The 22009-nt window shown below is 32.8% G+C and overlaps 1 protein-coding gene across 9 annotated transcripts in view; it reads right to left on the reverse strand.

The window, feature by feature from the left end:
- Window positions 1-22009, reverse strand: part of LOC120413476 (protein alan shepard) — a 334433-nt gene that overhangs the window by 299788 nt on the left and 12636 nt on the right. The window lies entirely within an intron of this gene.

Here is a 22009-nt window from a genome sequence, read left to right on the forward strand (position 1 = left end):
ACAGCTTACCGGTCATCGATTAAGCCCTGAGACTGCGTCAAAGTGGGTTCTCGTAGCATGAAGTGGTGTCCATGTGTAAAAATGGAAGCTTCAGCAATATACTGAAAACTTCGATTTTAATTCCACATCGGATCAAATCATACTCCGTGCCAAATAAGCATCAAACCTATGATACTCATTATGACAAAGCCCAGGGCTTTGACCGAGGTCTGAATTTTTGAATCAATACTGATTTTTTCGAAAAATCGAATAATTGGTCGCAAAAATTTTTCAACTTCTTTTTTCGATGTAAAATCAAATTTGCAATCAAAAAATACTCTAGTGAAATTTTCATAAAGTGCACCGTTTTCAAGTTAAATCCATTTTGAGGTAACTTTTTTCAAAATAATCGCAGTTATTCTTTTTTTTAAAATTAGTGCTCATGTTTTCCCACTTTAAAAAAATATTTTTGGAAAGCTGACAAAATTCTCTATGTTTTGCTTTTTTGAACTTTGCTGATACGACCCTTAGTTGCTGAGATATTGCCATGCAATGGTTTAAAAACAGGAAAATTGATGTTTTCTGAGTCTCACCCAAACAACCCAGTATTTTCTAATGTCAATATCTCAGCAACTAATGTTCTGATTTACAATGTTAGAATATGAAACATCCGTGAAATTTTCCGATTTTTTCGAAAACAATAGCTTAAAATTTTTAAATCAAAACTAACATTTCAAAAAGGTCAAACATTCAATATTACGCCCTTTTGAAATGTTAGTTAGTGTTGTGAAATGTTTATAAATAAAATAAAATCAAGGCTAACATTTCAAAAGGGCGTAATATTGAATGTTTGACCCTTTTGTAATGTTAGTCTTGATTTAAAAAAAATTAAAATATTTTTTTCGAAAAAATCGGAAAATTTCAAGGATGTTAGGAAATGGTGGATTGTTTGGGTGAGACTTAGAAAACATCAATTTTTATGTTTCTAAACCTTTGCATGGCAATATCTCAGCAACTAAGGGTCGTATCAAAAATATTTTTTTCCAGAAGTGGGCAAACATGTGCACTAATTTAAAAAAATGAAAAACTGCGACTATTTTCAATAAAGTTACCTTAAAATGGCTACAAATTGAAAACGGTGCATTTTAGGAAAATTTCACTAGAGTACCATTGATTGCAAATTTGTTTTTTGCAATTCCGTCGTGAAACTACTTACTTTTCCTGTCATTCTTGAACGACGAAATAGCCTACTTTTCGGTACCAAAAATAACAGAATCGAATAGCAACACTTTTCAAAATAAATGCTGAAAAGTTCTACTTTTCAGCACTCAAAAGGGTGCTGAAAAGTTGAACTTTTCAGCACTTGTTTTAAAAAGTAACACTTTTCAATTTTTTTTTATTTAAACGATTTATTGACAAAATACATGAAAATTTGACATAAAATTTCACTCAGTGTGTGTTTTTTGGAATTGCAAAAAATGTTGTATAGAACTCGTTGCAAAACTTGATTTTTTCAGCACTCTTCGTATTTATCCAACTCGGTGAACCTCGTTGGATAAATGTACGACTCGTGCTGAAAAAATCCTCTTTTTGCAACTTGTTGCATAAACTACTATTTTATACCATATTTTTCATGATAATTTGATATTATAATGCTATAATAATGAAATATAATATGCTTAACATTATGCATAACATTTCTTTATAAAAAAAAATGCATTTTGATAAAATTAACTGCAATTCGAAATCAAAGACTTATTTCCGAATCTTATAAGAAAACATGGGTTTTACACAAACAAAAATTTATCCAGCGTCTCATGGCGTTGACGTCATGGCTCTTTCGAAATAGAATCAATTAATTCAGAGGTGCTCAAAGTTTTTAAATGGCGGGCCAAATTTGAAGCTCACATGAGGTTGCGGGCCAAATGAGAAAAATTTAAAAAAAATATCAATCTATAAAACTTAAAAATGATCTATCCGTTGAAGTGTTTTTTTTTTCATATCAGGAATTTTTGTAACATTTTCGTCAAAAATTCAAATATTTTTGTACAAAAAGCTTTCAAACGATTGTTTCAATTTTATTAAAATCAGAAAATCAAAAAAAAAAAAATAGCAACACAAATAATATTCATCTGCTTTTTATTGAAACTTTCATGCCTCTACAATCATTATTTTTTTTTATTTTTTTTTTTATTTTTTTTATGGATTACACTAACTTTGTTAAAGTACGTAAACTTGTTTTTTTTTAAATAATGTGCAACTGTAATGATAAATCGTTGCCTAAGGATTTTCCAAAAAATAATTCTCAAATTTTCAATAAATTTAACTCTGCCTTTATCAGATATTAGGTATTCAGAATCGTAGCCCACACTTTATCACAAGATGGAAGGTTCTAAGTGCAAAATCAGTTTGAGTCCCAGATATGTAAAAAATCGTACGCAATATTGTTTAATTATTATATAAGTTTATTTTAACTATGTTCACAGTTTTCTGCTTTTATAAATTCCAATGTAACTCATTTCCAAAAATGTTTGATGAAAATTTGGACAAAATTTACTCTTTTCAATCACATTTAGTGTTACCAACATTTTTTTTTTAATAAGATTGATTTTTCAATATAATATTTTTTTTATATAATCGGGATCAAAGTATGGAAAAATTATTAGTTCTATACTAACAAAAACAAAAAAGGTTCATAAATAAAAAGCATAAATGTAATCAATTTTTTTAGGAATTATTAAATTACTAGCAGATGCGTCAAAGGGCCAATCAACATCTTCATTCAAAATGGGTCCGCGGGCCACAAAAAATCACCTCGCGGGCCACGTTTGGCCCGCGGGCCATGCTTTGGTCAACCCTGAATTAATTGCGTTGCTTGCAAAAATTCCTCATACCGAACATACCAAAATTGTAAGAATTGATATTTTTTCTCCACCAAAATTTTCAAAAAATATTTCTGAATGTTACATCATAATTAACACACTTGCACGTCATTTTACGTTTAAATATAAATGCAACTTGATGTAAATTTGCAACAAATTATACGTAAAAGCATGATTTTACGTGTGATTCAACCGTCTAGTCGAATCTCAAGTTTACAATAACTGAGTTTCCTTGTGATTCATCTTTTCCGTGTCGAGTAAATTCACACTTTTTTCCTGTTGTACTTAATAACTTCTGAATCAAATTCTCCAACGAATATTGAGGTTCTAAAAATTTCTTTTAAAAAAAGTTCCCGAAATTATCTTGAATTGCAGAATCCAATTTGCTTTTAAAGACAATATTGGATTTTTTCAACGCCACTGCGTCGGCTGCACTCGCCCCAAAACCACGAACAGTGTTATCCCCAACACTTGGCAGCCCGATCCGCAGCGATATCTCGCCGGGGCAAAAGTTAGAAGTGGTTCTCAACATTCTTGCACACAATTTGCTGCTCAACTAGTTGGAAGTAATTTCTGCACACTTTCACCCTGGTGTGCGGCGCTCCGAAAGGGACAGGGCCCAGGCACTCTGGCAACTCCACTGCTGGAAAAAAAATAGCAAGGAAGAGTTTTTTTTCGTGTTGTCCGGATTGAGGATCCAATTCTCAAAGTATCCCCAGGATTTCTGGACCATGCTTTTCTTTGTCAAGATTCAAGGGTCAGAAAGCCAAAACTTATCAATAAAATCTCAATAAAATACCATGTTACGAATCAGTGACGACATTCTCATCACTGGTGTTCGGAAAGGATCACGCAGATCTACGATCCGGACGTGGAGCCAAAGCAAAACCAAAGCCCTCTGCTTTCATAAATGAATATTTGCCGAACAATTGTGTGTGTGTGTTTTATGACGAGTGTGTTTGCTCAACGAGAAAGACAAGCGGCACCGCACCTTTCGGTCGAATTGTTTTCCATTGCCACTTCGCTACTGCTCTTCTAAACTGCTCGACTAGAAGCTTTTTGAGGTTATGTTCATTCATTGGCGGGCTTGTTGGGCTTGCGAGGGTGGCGCCGGCGGTGTGGAGCTTTCAGTTCGGTTGTTTGATTATAAAACCTTCATGTTGCCACCCTATTAGGCTACTGAACCTCCTCCTGATGGGCTGGTAGTGTTGTGATAAAGCTATAATTGAAACGTCATGAGTGCGCCGCCACTAACTATAGGATGCGAGGTGTGAATCTGATGAAATATTTAAAGCTCAAAACGGTGGAATAATTTAACAGCTGGCTGTTTGCACTTGGAAATATTTACATGGTTGTGCACTGGTTATGTGGTCTACGTGTCAACGCCAGTTAAATGCTCATGAGTGTCCTATGTGATGGGTGGCCCTTGATCTAAATTGCATCAGTAATTATGGAAATCGCGGATTAATTATGCCATCATAGCGGAAGGGGATACCACATTACGTAAATAAATAGGCTTTTTTGTCACGCGATACGTAAACCGTTTAATGTAATGGCATAGCGACACCAGATTAGAGCATCACAATTTCAATTGATTGAACAAAATAGTCAGTTAAGTTAGATTTTTTTCATTATTCAATTGATCGAGACTTTATGCAAATATTTACATAACAAAATGCTTAGAATTTCATATTAACAAAAATCTCCGATAAATTATCCCTAAAAACTTGAATACAAATAAACCTATTAATTGCCAAACTATGTGAGGGCCTTTCTTATGACCAAAGATGCCATTTAGTGTCATTGGTTCACCCACACAAGGGTCCATATAATTTTCGCAGCTGAGCAATTCTCTGAGATTTCAGTCATTCGATTTTTTCTGTATTTTTTAATCCGGCTGAAACTTTTTTGGTGCCTTCGGTATGCCCAAAGAAGCCATTTTGCATTATTAGTTTGTCCATATAATTTTCCCGCCGTCCCGCCCGTGTGGATCAATCGGACCGCGCACTGGACTCACAATCCAGAGGTCGCAGGTTCGAATCCCGCGGCGGGCGCTCTAAAATTCTTTGTGTAAATATGGGTATTCGGCGCCGTCGCTCCGTGCCATACTTTCATACACTTAGGAGCCCGGGGCGGCGAAGTCCTTGTAGACAGCTATAAAATCAACTTCGTTTTATATAATTTTTCATAAAAATTTGGCAGCTGTCCATACAAAAATGATGCATGAAAATTCAAAAATCTGTATCTTTTAAAGGAATTTTTTGATCGATTTGGTGTCTTCGGCAAAGTTGTAGGTATGGATATGAACTACACTGAAAAAAAATGATACACGGTAAAGAAATGAGATTTTTTATTTAACTTGTTTTTGTCATTAAAACTTGATTTGCAAAAAATCACTATTTTTATTCTTTTTTTATTTTTTGATACGCCAAAAAAAAAAAAAAAAAAAAAAAAAAAAAAAAAAAAAAAAAAAAAAAAAAAAAAAAAAAAAAAAAAATGCCAACTTTTCAGAAATTTCCAGGATGCGCAAAAAATCTTTGACCGAGTTATGATTTTTTGAACCAATACAATTTTTTTTCAAAAAAATCGAAATATTGGTCGAAATTTTTTTTCATTTTCATTTTCGATGTAAAATTGAATTTGCAATCAAAAAGTACTGTAGTGTAATTTTGATAAAGTGCACCGTTTTCAAGTTATAGCCATTTTTATGTAACTTTTTTCAAAAAAGTCGCAGTTATTGATTTCTTAAAAAAAAAGTGCCCATGTTTGCTCAGCTTTGCAAAAAATATTTTTGAAAAGCTGAGAAAATTCTCTATATTTTGCTATTTCGGACTTTGTTGATACGACCCTTAGTTGCTGAGGTATTGCCATGCAAATTGATGTTTTCTAAGTCTCACCCAAACAACCCACTTTTTTCTTATGTCGATATCTCAGTAACTAATGGTCAGATTTAGAATGTTAAAATATGAAACATTCATGAAATTTTCCGATCTGTTCGAAAAAAATATTTTTAATAATTTTAAATCAAGACTAACATTTCAAAAACACCAAACATTCAATATTACGCCCTTTTGATATGTTAGTAAATATTGATTAGGACTATTCAAAAGAAAAAAATGGCACAAAGAAAAAAATATTAAAAATTGGACTGGTTCATTTTATTTATTATTTTTCGATATGTTTAAGGGTAAAATAAAGCCACTTCTAAAGCCATAGAGAATTAAGGACAACATTTTGGAACAAATTAAGACTTTTGGAAAAAAAAAATGTTCAAAAAAACCGTACTCGATCGCTTTAAACAAAAAAATTCTTGAAGATTGGGAAATTTCACAAATTTAAAGCTAAAAAAAGCAAGGCAATCCACTTTAACGACCCCCGGGTCTTTTGTGGACTCTGTTGCAAGTTTCTGCTCATTTCTAGGCGTCCGAAGGTTATGTGTGGTGAGTCACCCAAAACCTATTTTACGCAAATGGACCGACGTTTTACTTCCCCATCCGATAGAAGGCCAGGAGGATAAGGCGGCAATCGAACCAGCGCCCCATTGCAACTTAGGGATCGGCAGCCGAAGCCGCTAACCACCGCGCCTCGAGGCCGAGGCGAAATTTTAAGCTACTTTTTGCAACTAAATGTCCAAATTTGAAAGAACAGAAACGAAAATTAAAAAAAAGTTTTCCAGTTAACTCGAAATGGACAAAAATTTGCAGTTTAATTTAAATAAAAATACATCAAAAAGCTTCACATTTAGAATGATACAATTTATCAAAACAAATTTTAGTGTACTTTAAACTTCTAATGCCCAATTTATTTTCGATTTTTTAAATTTGTCTTCTTTATTATGATTAGCTTATGTTTGTTTTTGATGGTATTTTTCTTATCTTACCATTTCCTATCATTATCTTTTGTCTATTTCGTTTTTCAATGTTTTTAGAGCCACTTTTTCAATTTTATGTATGTTTTTCACATTTTGTTACTATACAATGATACCATTACAATTTAAATTGTAATAAAATGGGACAGTACACAAATTACTGCAAACTTGTTTTTACAAATAATATAGAAAATTTTAGTGGAAACATAGCCAAAGGTGACCCCAGAAAAAATTACATTTTTAAAAACATTGTCAAAGTCACATTAAACAAGTCCCACATCCAACCCTAAAATTTTCTGAAATTTTAAGAGTAAGCATTGGCAAGACTTCTTAAAAAGCAGAAATTGGTTAAAAAAAATGATTTTTTACGAATTTTTAGGGACGGGATTGGGTTGTAGAGGGTTAAAAAAATTGGAAAATTCGATCTTGCAATAAAATTGTAGTGATATTGTTTTTCGGCTGCATCCCTATTTTTGCATTTTTTTTTTTTTTTGAAAAGGTCACTTTTGAAAATTTCAAGAGATTCTTACTTGGATAGTCAATTATTTATGAAACTGTTTCCAGGATCACAACTGTAATTTTGCCTTAAGCAATTTATGATAACCTTGGCATCAAACTTTGTAAATAAGAAACTTATCAACTTTTTCTATAAACGACTATTTTAAAGGAGCAATTCTCTACGAAATCGGACTTTTTTTCAGAATTTTAATTTTTGTATTTTTTAATCCGACTGAAACTTTTTTGGTGCCTTCGGAATGCCCAAAGAAGCCATTTTGCATCATTAGTTTGTCCATATAATTTTCCATACAAATTTGGCAGCTGTCCATACAAAAATGATGTATGAAAATTCAAAAATCTGTATCTTTTGAAGGAATTTTTTGATCGATTTGGTGTCTTGGGCAAAGTTGTAGGTATGGAAATGGACTACACTGGAAAAAAAAGATACACGGTAAAATTTTTTTTGGTGATTTTTTATTTAACTTTTTGTCACTAAAACTTGATTTGCAAAACACACTATTTTTATTTTTTGATAAGTTTTAGAGGACATAAAATGCCAACTTTTCAGAAATTTCCAGGTTGTGCAAAAAATCTAGAGCGTCCAATTTCCCGGGGTTACAAAATTCCCGGGAAACGGGAAATTTTCAACAAATTTCCCGGGAAATCCCGGGAATTTCCGGGAAATTTGAAATTTAACGAAAATTGTTCTAATCCTGTGTCTGATAAATCTTTTGCAACGAAATTGTATAGAATAGCAAGTTTAATGGCAAAAATGAGTGTGAGGATCAATTAATGGCTTGACTGCTTGTAAAAAATCATGCAACTTTGAGAAAATATATAAACTTTCTAATTTTTAAATCTTTCAAATCTTCCCAAATGAAGGAAAATATTATTAGTATTTTTGTTGAGAAGGATTTTTTTAAATCAAAGTGTTTGGATAGCTTAAATCGTTGCTCCACAACCGTTAAATTGCTTTTAAATTTGTCTCCATAAAATAAAAATAAAAAAATTAAAAAAAATCAACTTGTGAATAAATAAATAATCATTGAATTAACCTTAAAAACCTAATTTCTATTGATTTTTAACTTGAAACACTATTACATGAAATCACAACTCAAAGTTTTCAAATATTTGGAGCGAGTTTTTGAAATATAGTTGCATTCTTTGGGTAAATTTCATATGATATGAAGTTGTTTTTTAATGGTTTTTCATGGTTTTATGATATGATTTTAGTTATATGGTATTCAGCCTAATAAATTAATTAGATTAAAAAAGTTTTGAGTATTTAAAAGTGGTTGAAATTCAACGATATTTTTTCATATGTAACCCTCTTACGCCCTTGGTAGCTCACGTGCTTCATGAGTTTATAACTTCAATCTGTAATTTCTCGAATACTTAGAAACAAATTCTTCTCACACAAACCTTTTTTAAAAAATTAATTATATCAGTTCAATTTCCATCCAACATGTTCAAGATAAAAAAAAAAGTCAAAAAAAAAATGTTGGCCGGAAGATGTAAATATCTTATTTTCAAATGATATTACAAAAAACCATTAAAAAAGGTTGTCAAAAATAAAATAGTTTATATTCATTCCATAACAGCGTAAGTTTTGTGGTCCAACATATAAGCAAACAATATTCCTAGTGGTGAATGCTTCAGAAATAAATATTATCTGAATTAAACCTTGACATGAAATTTACAGACAAGCTGATTAGTTCAATATGAACAGTAGATGAAAATAAATAAAATCAAATCAGGTTCTCCAATTATTATTTTTTTTTTTTTTTTTTGTATAATTTCAAAACATTGGTGCCAAAAAGGTAGGAAAATGTATACTTCTGCTTGTATTTCGGGAATTCCCGGGAAATTTACAAATTTCCCGGGAAACGGGAAATATTTTTTTCCGGGAATTCCCGGGAAATTTTTTCCCGGGACGGGAAATTGGACGCTCTCAAAAAATCTTTGACCGAGTTATGAATTTTTTAATCAATACTGATTTTTTCAAAAAATCGAAATATCGGCCGCAAAAATTTTTCAACTTCATTTTTCGATGTAAAAACAAATTTGCAATCGAAAAGTACTTTAGTGAAATTTTGATCAAGTGCACCGCTTTCAAGTTAAAGCCATTTTTAAGTAACTTTTTTGAAAACAGTCGCAGTTTTTCATAATTTTAAATTAGCGCACATGTTTGGTTAGTTGGGTGGTGACGCGCGGTTAATTATGTGGCATTGTGTGTGAAAAAAAAGAATTTTATTTCGTGTTTCATCCTGATTGGCTTGCCCACAAGCAGAAAAAAATCAGTTCAATTTGTTGGGAGGTGACGCGCGGTCAATTATGTGGCATTGTGTGTGAAAAGAAAAGAATTTTATTTCGTGTTTCATCCTGATTGGCTTGCTCAAGTCCTTCCTACATCATCGTTGATCGGGAGGCACGACGTCGTGTGAATTGTTGCATTGAAATAAGTTTAAGTATTACTGTAAATGACTGTAAAAAGTCCTTCCTATATCATCAATGTCGTCTGGGTAATCGTGATGATAAATTACATTTATTCAGTATTTAAATACCTGTGCGCGAGTGTTTTGGTGTGCTAATTAGAAAGACCTTCCCATAGCATCGTTGTTCGGAAGGCTCGCCGACGGGTTTGTTATGAAAGTCCTCCCCATAGCATCGTAGCTCGGGAGGCATCGAAAAGCCAATACCTTATCCTACTAACCCAAAAAAAATAATAATCACGTGATGCTTGAAGGAGATGCTGTGGATTCAACGGTCTCAAGCGGTATCAACAAGTATATAGCGAAAAACTATGTGCTTGATGAGTCTGCAACTTCAACTATCGGACTAACATTCCTCCCTTTTGTTGAACTGCAGGCTTCTTGGGAGGGCGCCGGTATTGACTAATAAAGTCGGGGTCTTCAGGGGTTAAACAGTGAACGGATGGTTGGCTCCCACTGATCATTTTTGATTCATTGTTTAACTTCAGCTGATCTGTCAATAACGGAGTAGCAGCTCATTGGCAGTCAACCATGCTCATGCTCATGCTCATTTTAAATTAGCGCACATGTTTGCCCACCTTAAAAAAATATTTTTGAAAAGCTGAGAAAATTCTCTATACTTTGTTTTTTTGAACTTTGTTGATACGACCCTTAGTTGCTGAGAGATTGCCATGAAAAGGTTTAAAAACATGGAAATTGATGTTTTCCAAGTATCACCCAAATGACCCACCATTTTCTAACGTAGATATCTCAGCAACTAAATTTTCCGATCTTCTCGAAATTTTTTTTTAAATATTTTTAAACCAAATCTAACATTTTGAAAGGGCGTAATATTGAATATTTAGCCCTTTTGAAATGTTAGTCTTGATTTAAAAAAATTGAAAATATTGTTTTAGTAAAGATCGGAAATGATTACAAAAAAAAACTTCCATAGCAACTATGTTGTGTGGGTGGCCGTATGTGTTTGTGTGTGTGTGTGCACAGTGAACTAAATATTATACGAGTACTTAAAGTTCGGGCCAAAAATTTCAACTTCATTTTTAATTCAAAAAAACATTTTCATAATAATTTTTCTAATTACAGCGAAAACGGACGTATAATTTGGTCTAATATTCAAAAAAATCAGGGACCCCATTCCCACGCAGCTGTTACGGGGCTGCCACTGCAGGACACTCGTAGAGCGCCTCAAACAGAATAAAAAAGACAGTGAAAAATCTTTTTTTCATGGGGATGGAACACGGAAATGTACGAAATTATTTTATTGGTGTGTAATAAAGCACCGAGCGCGCTCACGAGAGGAAAGTAAATATTTTTGAACTAACATCCGCTGCACAGCCCCAAAAACCAGCTCAAATGTTGTGGAACCTCCCACCCGTTGGTAAACGGGTTTCCGTCGACTTTCGCAAACACAACCACCCACGGCTGGGAAGGCTCGACGCAGGGTGGTGGAGGATAAGAAGGACCAGGTTCCATCATAGTTTGCTTTAAATGCCACCGAAGTTGGTATTGGATGCGACAGGGTGTCGACTTTGGATATTCAATTTGTAAATTTGAATATCTAGCGAACTAAAAAGAAAACTCTCAACAAAATTGTAACAGGTGAAGCGTGCAGCCGGCTAAGTCCAAGGCACTTCGACTGGATATTTCGGATCAAACACTTTCACTCTCTTTCACTGTCTCATTTACTGACCGACTTTATTTGATTTCAGCTTGGGTTTTTATACTAAATCTAGTTATTTATTTAATTATTTAATATCTTATATGTTTACCCCCACTCTAGTTTTTGATGTTGCATAATATATCCGTCCTTTTCGGTTTCACTCCAAAAATTCTTCCTCTAACTTATATAATATATTTTTGTCTCATTTACAACCCCCACTCCAACCTGTATTTTTCTTGATATAATGAAAAGTTTCCTTAATTCCCAGAATTCTACAATATATAACTCTCTTTTTTTCTTATTTTATTTATTTTTCCCCCCACTCTAAAAATCCTTCCAAGTTATACATAATATCCTGGCCTATTTTATTTCTCTCACTCTTAAAATCCTAATATAAATGTTCTATTTCTTTCCACCGCGCTCTAATTCTCAGATTTTTCTCAGAAATTAGTCGCAGTCCTTTTATGACTTAACCCATAGATAATGTAATCTTTATTTATTTTCCAGTCGTGCCTGTCCTTTTTCACAGATATTGTTATTTGTTTGTCTCTCGTCGGGCACCTTTCTGCGCGTGCCACTTAAGTGGGTCATAAAAGTGTTGTCGGGTTTTCCCGTCCTACGCTCCTAATTGATTTTTATTTGTCTTCCTTTTTCTTACAACTCTCCTGATTCGCCTTTTCCTAATATTTTCGTTTTTAACAGAGAAAATCTACTGTGAATTTTTCTGGTAAGGCGAGGGTCGCTTCATATCCCCACACTTACGAGCTAGATGTTCGTCTGCTAAAGACGATCATCTACTGTCAGCTAGGTATATGTTGGAAATTGGTTAGACTTAATATTTAACTTAATTTTGATTGTTATTACAATTGATTCTGTTCGATGATGATGATTATTAATTGATGATCTCGCTGATGTTGTGGCTGATGAAAAAACTATCAACCTTGATGTTGATGTTGTGGCTGATGAAAAAACTATCAACCTTGATGTTGATGTTGTGGCTGATGACGTTCCTTCCGTGTTGAAAAAACAAATTATATTGTTGTCATATCCACTCTTCAATATCAATCTTACGGTTTAAAATAATCAAGTCATTGCTTGGTTTTCAGTGAAAATGATTCTTGCCAACTTAATCTGATACCATTCTGTCTATGTCGTTTCTTTTCCAGCATATTTGAAGAAATTGTGTGGAGATTTGCGTCAATCCTTTATGTGTGAATACACTGTGCTATCCATTCGGTTGTTTTTAATTTGTAGCGAATTGCAGTTCCATTCATTTGTTTTGATCAGCATTAAAATGTGATTATCGGTTTCATCCAATTGTAACGAGTAGCGATTGTATAGTATCCAATTGTTTTGATCTATATCTGATGTTCAGATCATGTTTCATCCTTCGTCTCATGAGTTAATCGTTCATAAAGTATTCGGTTCCATTCACATTTATTTTGATTGAACAGATATATCTTTCCTCCACACAAAGTTATTGCTGCACTGCTGCCATCGATTTTTCAATTATCAGATTATCAATCCATTTGAATCAAGTTTCACCTTTCACCTCACAAATCCTATCATACCTCAACCGTTTTCGATTAATTGTTAGAGCTCGAGGAACTTCTGCGATGTTTGTTGATCTTGATGTCCCATTGGTGAACTCCGGAATCTTAATTTAATAAGTGTAGTGTTTGTGTATGTGGGTTTATAATTTAACATGTATTTGTTTTTTTCCACTTAATTTTAAAACATTTTACGATCTCTTAAATTGTATTGTTGCATTGTATCGATTTTGCTTATCATTATTATTATTATTAATTACTATGCCCAGTTGAATATTTTACTTTTTTTTTTTTAAATGTGTGAAGTAAATCTTCCCCAGTTCCTGAGGGGAATACCCGTGAAGAGTATCGGAGCCGGCATTTACAAAGCGGATTCAGTGGCTTTTTTTCACTCAACTAATGTTAACATGGCGACCTATGATGTCGTGATAAGGTCCAGTTTGTGACGATACACTACCTTCCCTTTACTAAGCAATCGAATCCAGAAGGGAAAAGATCACCAGTTGTGTTGGTCCGAGCCGGGATTTGAACCCCGATCTACCGTTTACAAGGCGGAAGCGTTACCACTAGGCTACGTGGCTTGGTCATTAATGTGCCATAATATATATTCCTTTCTTGTCATGGCTAAAAAAATAAAAAAAATAATTATTATTACAAGGAGAGTAGCCTACCTAAGATTTCGCTTGCGGAATCATCCTCCTCTCTCTCTTTTTATGCTGGAAATAGGTCGTTAACGCTGGTTTTTGTATATTTACTAATTATTCTGGAACTACCTTCTATATAATAAAAAAAATGAAAATAATAAATTATAATTTTGTTTGTGGCTATGTCGAACCATTTATCATACTTAAAACATTCTTTTACACATTCATTCTGGTCTGCAGTACCTTGTCCATATAAACACTCATTCATTCATTGATTCATTCAGTTCGCATCTCATTTTTGTTATTTTTTTATATATTTTTTTTTTTATTTGATTTTCTTGAGCTCTTTTTTTATGTTATCCTATTACGGCGCCAAATAATTTATTTTTAATTTTAATTACTTGAACGATAATTATATAAGTTCCTAGGAAAAATGATGTTATTTCCGAAAATATTGAAATTCCTTTCATAATCGCTTTCAATAGTCTTATTAATTCATGATCCGTTATTGGCGATGCTAATAAGGAATCGAATTTAAACCCTTGGTGACTGGGATTTTGCCCTGCCAAGGTTCTATACATTATCGTTGCTGCAATTCTGCCAGCGTTTTGTCCGAAAATCATGTTTCTCATTTTGTTTATACTTTTAGGATTATAAATGCCAGTTTCTATCAAATTTGGAATGGCTTCATAATTCCAATCTGTTACTAAGTCAGAAGTTAGTATAATTGGATTGTATGTTTCTCTTAATTTACTATCTACAGTGTACCAACGACCTCCTAAAACATATTTTACCGGTAATAACGGACTACAATCTATTTCGGTTCCCTTGTCTTGAATATGTCATGTATTTTCATTAATTTCATTCACACTTTAATATAATATCTTGTACTTTTCCATAGTTATTAGAGTGCACTCTTTTTTTTTCTTTGAATATTTGTTTTTTTTTTTTTATACCACGTGGATTTTCAAAATTGTTAATTCATGCTATTATTCCATGCATTTAGTTTACATTTCTGTGATTTGATTAGTAAATAGCATTTATATTTATTAATGTTTTAGTTTAGTTAAGGCACTTTAAATACTTTCCTCTAATGTTTTAATCGCATGCAATCTATGACTATTTTAATCATTATAAGTTTAGCTATTTCTATGTTAATTATAATTCATGCATCCATATTAACTTATAACATTTAATTATCTAATTTAGTCATTAAACTTTTTCAACCTATTATTATGAATCTTCTCTAATTTATTACCATTTTTAATTACTGTTGTTTGCTCACTTGGCAAATCCACCACTTCATAAGGACCTCTCCATAAGCTTTGTAATTTTTTTCCGACACCTGATGGAATAGTTTCAACTATAACTAGATCTCCATACCAGGGTTGCCATTCTCTCGCATTTTTGTCATAAATTTCTTTTCTTTTGTGTTTTGAAGCCAATACATTTTGTACAGCTTTGTCGTGAATATTTTTAAAATTTGCTTTCATCTCTGTAACATAATCATCGTAATTTAGTTCTGTCTCCGTAACATTGTAGACTGAATTCGGAATTCTAGCTTGTCTACCATATAATAATTCAAAAGGTGAATATCCAGTAGATGAGTTTACTGTGGTATTAAATTGAAACGTGAAAAATGGTAATAACTGATCCCACGTTTGAGGATTTCCTGCAATGTAATTTCGTAAGAACGTTTTAAGTTCTCTATTTGAACGTTCAACTAAATTTGCCTGTGGATGATAGGCACTTGTATTAATTTTCTTGATTTTTAATATTTTGCAAGTATGTTTTAATAAATTACTCATAAAATTAGCTCCTTGGTCTGTTACGACTTCTGCTGGAGCACCAAATCGACAAATGAAATGCTCTACAAAAGCTCTTGCCACTGTCGTGCTTTCTTGATCCGGTAAAGGAGCAACTACTAAAAATCTCGTTAGATCGTCTTGAATGACTAATCCATACCGATTATTGTCTTCGGATATAGTTAAAATTACTATATCCATATAAACTTTCTGAAAAGGTTCTGTCGACGTTGTCGTAATTTTCATTGGAATTTTGTGTTTTGGCCAAATTTTATTTTTTTGACATGATTCACATTGCTTTACATAATTTTCAACGTCTCGACGCATATTATCCCATGTGAAAAGAGGACTAATACGTTGAAGCATTCTTCTTCCACCTACATGACCTCCTAATGGTGAATCATGAAATTCTTTTAACACCGTATCTCTGTCTTCCATTTTAACAAACATTCTAGTGTCATTTGATGCATATAATGTGAATATTTTTTTATATTTTCCAGCTATAAATCTTAAAATGTTTACATCTGGATTGTGTTGCAAATTTCTAAACGAAACAATTTGTATGTTTCGAACTGATTTTATGAAATCAGGACAATTTTCAAAACTTTTTACTAATCCATTGAAAAGTTCTTCAATGTTTGTTACTGATTTAACTGAGCCATTGATAATTAAACCATACATTTTGTGTTCCGGAATGGATAAAATATTATCATACAAGTAATCTTTCATACCATGTGGTAGGTCAACTAATTGAGATAATTCTTTAAATGCTGTTTTACTATTTAGTATTACGAATGTGGCATCTGCATCACTTTCGTTTAGCATTGTTTTTGTAAATTTAAGTAATTTAAAATCAATTTCATCCTTATTTTGAGCATCGAAGAAGTCGTCCAAAGAATACTTTTTCCATGAATCATCTTCCTTTTCATTTCCAATATCGATTGTTTGTAATACGTCGATAGTTTCATTTAAATCCTCTTCATTTTGCGAGATATCATTTGTTATATCTATGTTGATATCATCTATAATTAGATTTTTCGAATTTCCAATTTGGTTTGATGAATCCTTTTGTTGACGTTTCTGTTGTCTGGTCACGACAGCAATTAAATTATTTTCTGAATTAATTTCCTCAACATCTTCATGTTTAATGCGAGAAAGAAAATCTGCAACAACATTTTCTTTGCCTTGTTTGTATCTAATGTCACACCCAATTCCTTGAATTTTTAATCTTAATTTTGAAAGAGTTGGTGAGGTTTCTTTTAATCTCCAAATTGCAATTAATGGTCTATGGTCAGTATAGACAATAAACTGTTGATTAAAAATATAGTGTTTAAAATACTCAATAGCCCATACAATAGCAAGTAATTCTTTTTCAATTGTATAATATTTCTTTTCAGAAATACTTAATGCTCTACTGGCGTATGCAATTGGATTGTCATTTGTTTTGGCATTTGATAATACTGCCCCTACAGCATAATCACTAGCATCTGTAGTAATCACAAATGTATCATTATAATTTGGACGAACTAAAATTGGTTCTGTCATCAAGCATTGTTTTAAATCATGAAATGCTTTTTCACAATCCTCTGACCATTTGAATTTGACATCCTTTTTTAGTAAATTATTTAAATGTTTTCGTTTATCTGCCATATTTGGTATGAATTTTCCGTAAAAGTTAACTGTTCCAAGAAATGAACGAACATCTTTTATGTTTTGAGGACGTTTTAAATTTTTAATAATATTTATATTATCTTCCGTTGGTCTAATTCCATGTTTGTCAATAGTATGACCCAAATATTTAATTTGTGTCTTCAAAATGCTACATTTGGACGGCTCCACTTTCAAATTATGACGACTTAAAGCATTTAAAATTTTGAACAGATTATCGTTATGTTCTTTTATGGTATTTCCAAATATAATAATGTCATCCAGATAGACAAAAGCCTTCACTGGTTGAATTTCAAAAAGAATAATATTCATTAGCTTTTGAAAAGTTGCCGGACTGTTTTTGAGACCCATAGGCATTCTTAAAAATTCATAATGTCCCTTCCAAGTAGAAAATGCAGTTTTAGCCGCATCTTTTGGATGAATGAGTATTTGATAAAATCCTGATTTTAAATCAATCGAAGAAAAATATTGAGCATCACCAATGTTATCCAGAATCTCGTTTATTAATGGAATCGGAAAAACAAATGGTTTCGTTATAAGATTTAATGCTCTAAAATCAACCACGATTCTGTATTTTTTCTTGCCATCAGCTCCCACTTTCTTCGGGATGCACAGTACAGGAGCATTCCAAGGACTTTTGCTAGGTTGAATAATTCCTAATTTAAGCATTTCTTCGATCTGTTCGTCAATATGAGTTTTCGTAGATTCTGGCATTCTATATTGCCGTTTATTAATTGGTATGTTTGTTGTTGTTTCGATTTCGTGAATTGCTGCATTTGTAAAAGTCAATTCATCGCCCTCGAGGAAAAATAATTTATTGAATTTTCGAATCATGAAAACTATGGCGTCATGATTTTCATTATTTAGATGTTTTAAATTAATTGTTTCTAAAAGTTTTTTTAATCTTTCTTCGCCGCATACATATTTGAACTTTTTATATTCAATGACGTCACAATCTTTGTCAATATCCAAGTTTAATTCCTTGGGAATGCATAATTCATCATCAAAATTACTTTGAGGTGAATTATGTATTTCATACGTTTGAGCATTATTTTCACAATAAGCTATAATATTTGCGTTTTCTTCATTCCCGTCATTTTCATCGTCACTTGAAGTAGATATCTCTTCACAATTAATATCTGCAAGATTCTCCTCATTTTTGTTATAATGATTATTAAAATATAATCTTGGTTTTTGTAAAACAATGAAATTAAAATTTTTATCAATGAAAAGAGTGTGTCTCTTCAAGAATTCTGCACCAATAATTCCCGGTACAGGTAAATTCTTCATAACATAAAATTTTGTACTGAAAATTGTGTTACCAATCAACAATTCGATTATAACTGAACCCATTGTTTCATTACACGTATTATTGATGCCAGTTAAAGAAATATTATCTTTAAAATTGACATGAGAATAACCTATTTTATTTAAAACATTGCTTCTTATTATATTAACACTTGCACCTGTGTCAAGCAAGTAGTGAATAAAATTAAACGGGTTTTGTTTTGAAGCAATTCTTAATCTAAATTGTAGAAAAGGAGTTAAAATTATTTTGAGAATTTCGTGAGGGGGGTTATAAAATTCTCTTTGCTCTCTTAAACTATTATTATTCCAAATATTATTCCGATTATAATTCCGTCTCCTAAAACGATTTCGAGCTCGGAAATTAGAGCGTCTATTGAATTTTCCATTTTGCCGGGTATTTCGGACGCCAAATCTATCGAAAACCCCAAAAATTAGTTTTTTCGTTGTGGATAATATGTTTTAGAATTATTAGACATATTATTCTGTTGAGAGCTATTTTCTCTATTAGCGTTAAAATTTTGGTTCGGTCGATTGTTTGAATGATTTTGGTTAAAATCATGATGTTGTTGTTGATGCCGGAATCTATTATTTTCCTGCGTAACATTTCTGTTATCATTATTCCTGTGGTAATTTTGGTGATAATTATTTCGAAAAACTGGTGCACTATTCGCTAAATTACCGTTATTATTATTATTGTAGTGTTTACATTGGCTTCTGAAGTTGGTTTTCACAGTTGGTGTCTGTATGTTCATTTTCTGTACGTGTTTCTGAAGATCTTCAAATTCTTCATCACTGACGTAATGATGTTCGAGAGTATTCAAAAATTGCCTAAAATCTGTTTCCACAATATTTCTCGCAGTGCGCTGTAATTCAATGTTGTTTAAACCCGCAATGAAATGAAGTTTAAAATTTTTCATAACTAAACTGTTCTTATTGAAGTCTTCTACGGACTCTAAGTCTGCAAGAATTTCCAATGCTCTGTTTTTGTATGACTTAAATTTCTCAAATTGCTTTTGTGAGATTGTACCAATTGTTTTGAAAATATTTACCGATGATTTTTTTACACTGAATTCTTCAATCATATTCTGTTCAACCTTTTCCCATGGTAAATTTGAAATTGAATTTGCAAAAAATTTTGCTCTACCTTTTAATTTCAGTTTAATTACATTGATCAAAGGGGTATGAGACACTCCTTTTGGCATTTTACTGTAAAAATAATTAATTTGATCAATAAATGAAGTTAAATCTTCTGCATGTCCAAAGAAATCTGGAATGCAATTAATTGCTGAATCCATTGGAAATTCGTAAGAACTTGGATTTTTAGTGTTCTTTTTAATTTTTAAACTGACGGGAATAATCTTTAAATTTTCTACCTCGCCATATTTCTCCTCATCATCAGAATATATAATTAATTTTTTAGCAAAAACTTCAAGAGCTTCTTGAAGATTTTTGTGATCTTCTTTGAACCCATTGTTAATTTTGTTGAACTCTTTAGGTTGAAGAGTATCCCTTGAAGCAATTAATAGTTGCTTATAATTTTCAACAGCTTCTGCTATTTCTATTGTCTTCTGTTCGATTTCTTCTTTAGATTTAGGAATAGCTTCCAATAAATTTGCTATTTCCAACGAAAAATAGTTGTCCAATTTATTTAATTCTTCCATCGTGATTAAGGGAAGGAAATTTGTCTTACTTTTAAAAAAGTAAATTATTTTCTGCAGACTCTCAGGCTGTTTCCTTAAATTAGAGAAATCCACAAGTTTTTTTTTTAAGTTTAGAGTTGGTCAGAAAAACTCTAAGTCCCCAATAAAAAAGGTGTTAGTAAAAATATGGAAAAAAATGGTACTTACCAAATTATCATTTTAAGATTCCTGTGACACTTCTAACACTTTACTTTTCTATTACAAAACTTTTCTAACTGGTTAAGCCAGCAGAAATGACGTTCCAGTTTCAGAGTGAAACTTTCCGCTTGTCACCACTTTGAAGCGTGCAGCCGGCTAAGTCCAAGGCACTTCGACTGGATATTTCGGATCAAACACTTTCACTCTCTTTCACTGTCTCATTTACTGACCGACTTTATTTGATTTCAGCTTGGGTTTTTATACTAAATCTAGTTATTTATTTAATTATTTAATATCTTATATTTTTACCCCCACTCTAGTTTTTGATGTTGCATAATATATCCGTCCTTTTCGGTTTCACTCCAAAAATTCTTCCTCTAACTTATATAATATATTTTTGTCTCATTTACAACCCCCACTCCAACCTGTATTTTTCTTGATATAATGAAAAGTTTCCTTAATTCCCAGAATTCTACAATATATAACTCTCTTTTTTTCTTATTTTATTTATTTTTCCCCCCACTCTAAAAATCCTTCCAAGTTATACATAATATCCTGGCCTATTTTATTTCTCTCACTCTTAAAATCCTAATATAAATGTTCTATTTCTTTCCACCGCGCTCTAATTCTCAGATTTTTCTCAGAAATTAGTCGCAGTCCTTTTATGACTTAACCCATAGATAATGTAATCTTTATTTATTTTCCAGTCGTGCCTGTCCTTTTTCACAGATATTGTTATTTGTTTGTCTCTCGTCGGGCACCTTTCTGCGCGTGCCACTTAAGTGGGTCATAAAAGTGTTGTCGGGTTTTCCCGTCCTACGCTCCTAATTGATTTTTATTTGTCTTCCTTTTTCTTACAACTCTCCTGATTCGCCTTTTCCTAATATTTTCGTTTTTAACAGAGAAAATCTACTGTGAATTTTTCTGGTAAGGCGAGGGTCGCTTCACAGGTATGACAAATGTTCTAAAAAAGACGATGGCACTGTCAAATCTTATATCTTATATGAGCTCAGTGTAAAATTTAAGCAACGAGCTTTCCATACGTGTTATAATTTCTTGATTAAGTAGCCACCATGTCCACATAGAAATAGCTCTTCCGAGCATTCCAAACGAGGGCGTACGCGGTGCGCAAGGGGAAGGACCGTTCGCCAAACACTTTGTACAATTTATTCTATTCGGTAAAATATTCCGCTTCATCCAAAAGTCGCCGCCGCCGCCGCCAACGCGCAGCAACGCAACATTTTCGGAAGCTGGAATATTTCCGGAATCAGGCCCCGGTGTCGGCGGCCTCTCAGGCAAAGGGAAGCAAGGGGTGGTGAGTATGATATTGTTGTTGCAAATAAATGTTACAAGCAGCAAACAGGGCGGAATTCCTGGCTCCCTCCTTTCCTGCTGCTGGAAGCCTCAGGGAGAGTAAATATTGTGCAAACTTTCGACACGAGATTTACTCAAATACCACGCAAATTTTGCCGGTGGCTAAACTATGACTGCATTATCTCCAACTGCACAGATCAGTCGGACGGGGATAAAGTTGGAGATTTACACTTTTTGAAAGAGTAATCGAGTTGAAGGAGGGCTCAACCGCTGGCAAATACAGGAAATGGTTAACTAGGGGAAATCTACCCTTTCCAATCAAACACCTATCTTCGTCATATGGAGAGTTTGATGCTCGATTAAAGCTCCAAAAATACTATTTGGGCTATAAACTTACCAGCAACAGCACCGCCTCGAGTAAGCACGCAAATGTATGCCACTTACTGGCCAAAAAGATCACATTTAATGCACTTTTGATCATAATTTGTATTTTGCGAGACCAC

Source organism: Culex pipiens, chromosome 3, assembly GCF_016801865.2.
Source record: "Culex pipiens pallens isolate TS chromosome 3, TS_CPP_V2, whole genome shotgun sequence".
In the NCBI taxonomy this organism is placed as follows: domain Eukaryota; kingdom Metazoa; phylum Arthropoda; class Insecta; order Diptera; family Culicidae; genus Culex; species Culex pipiens.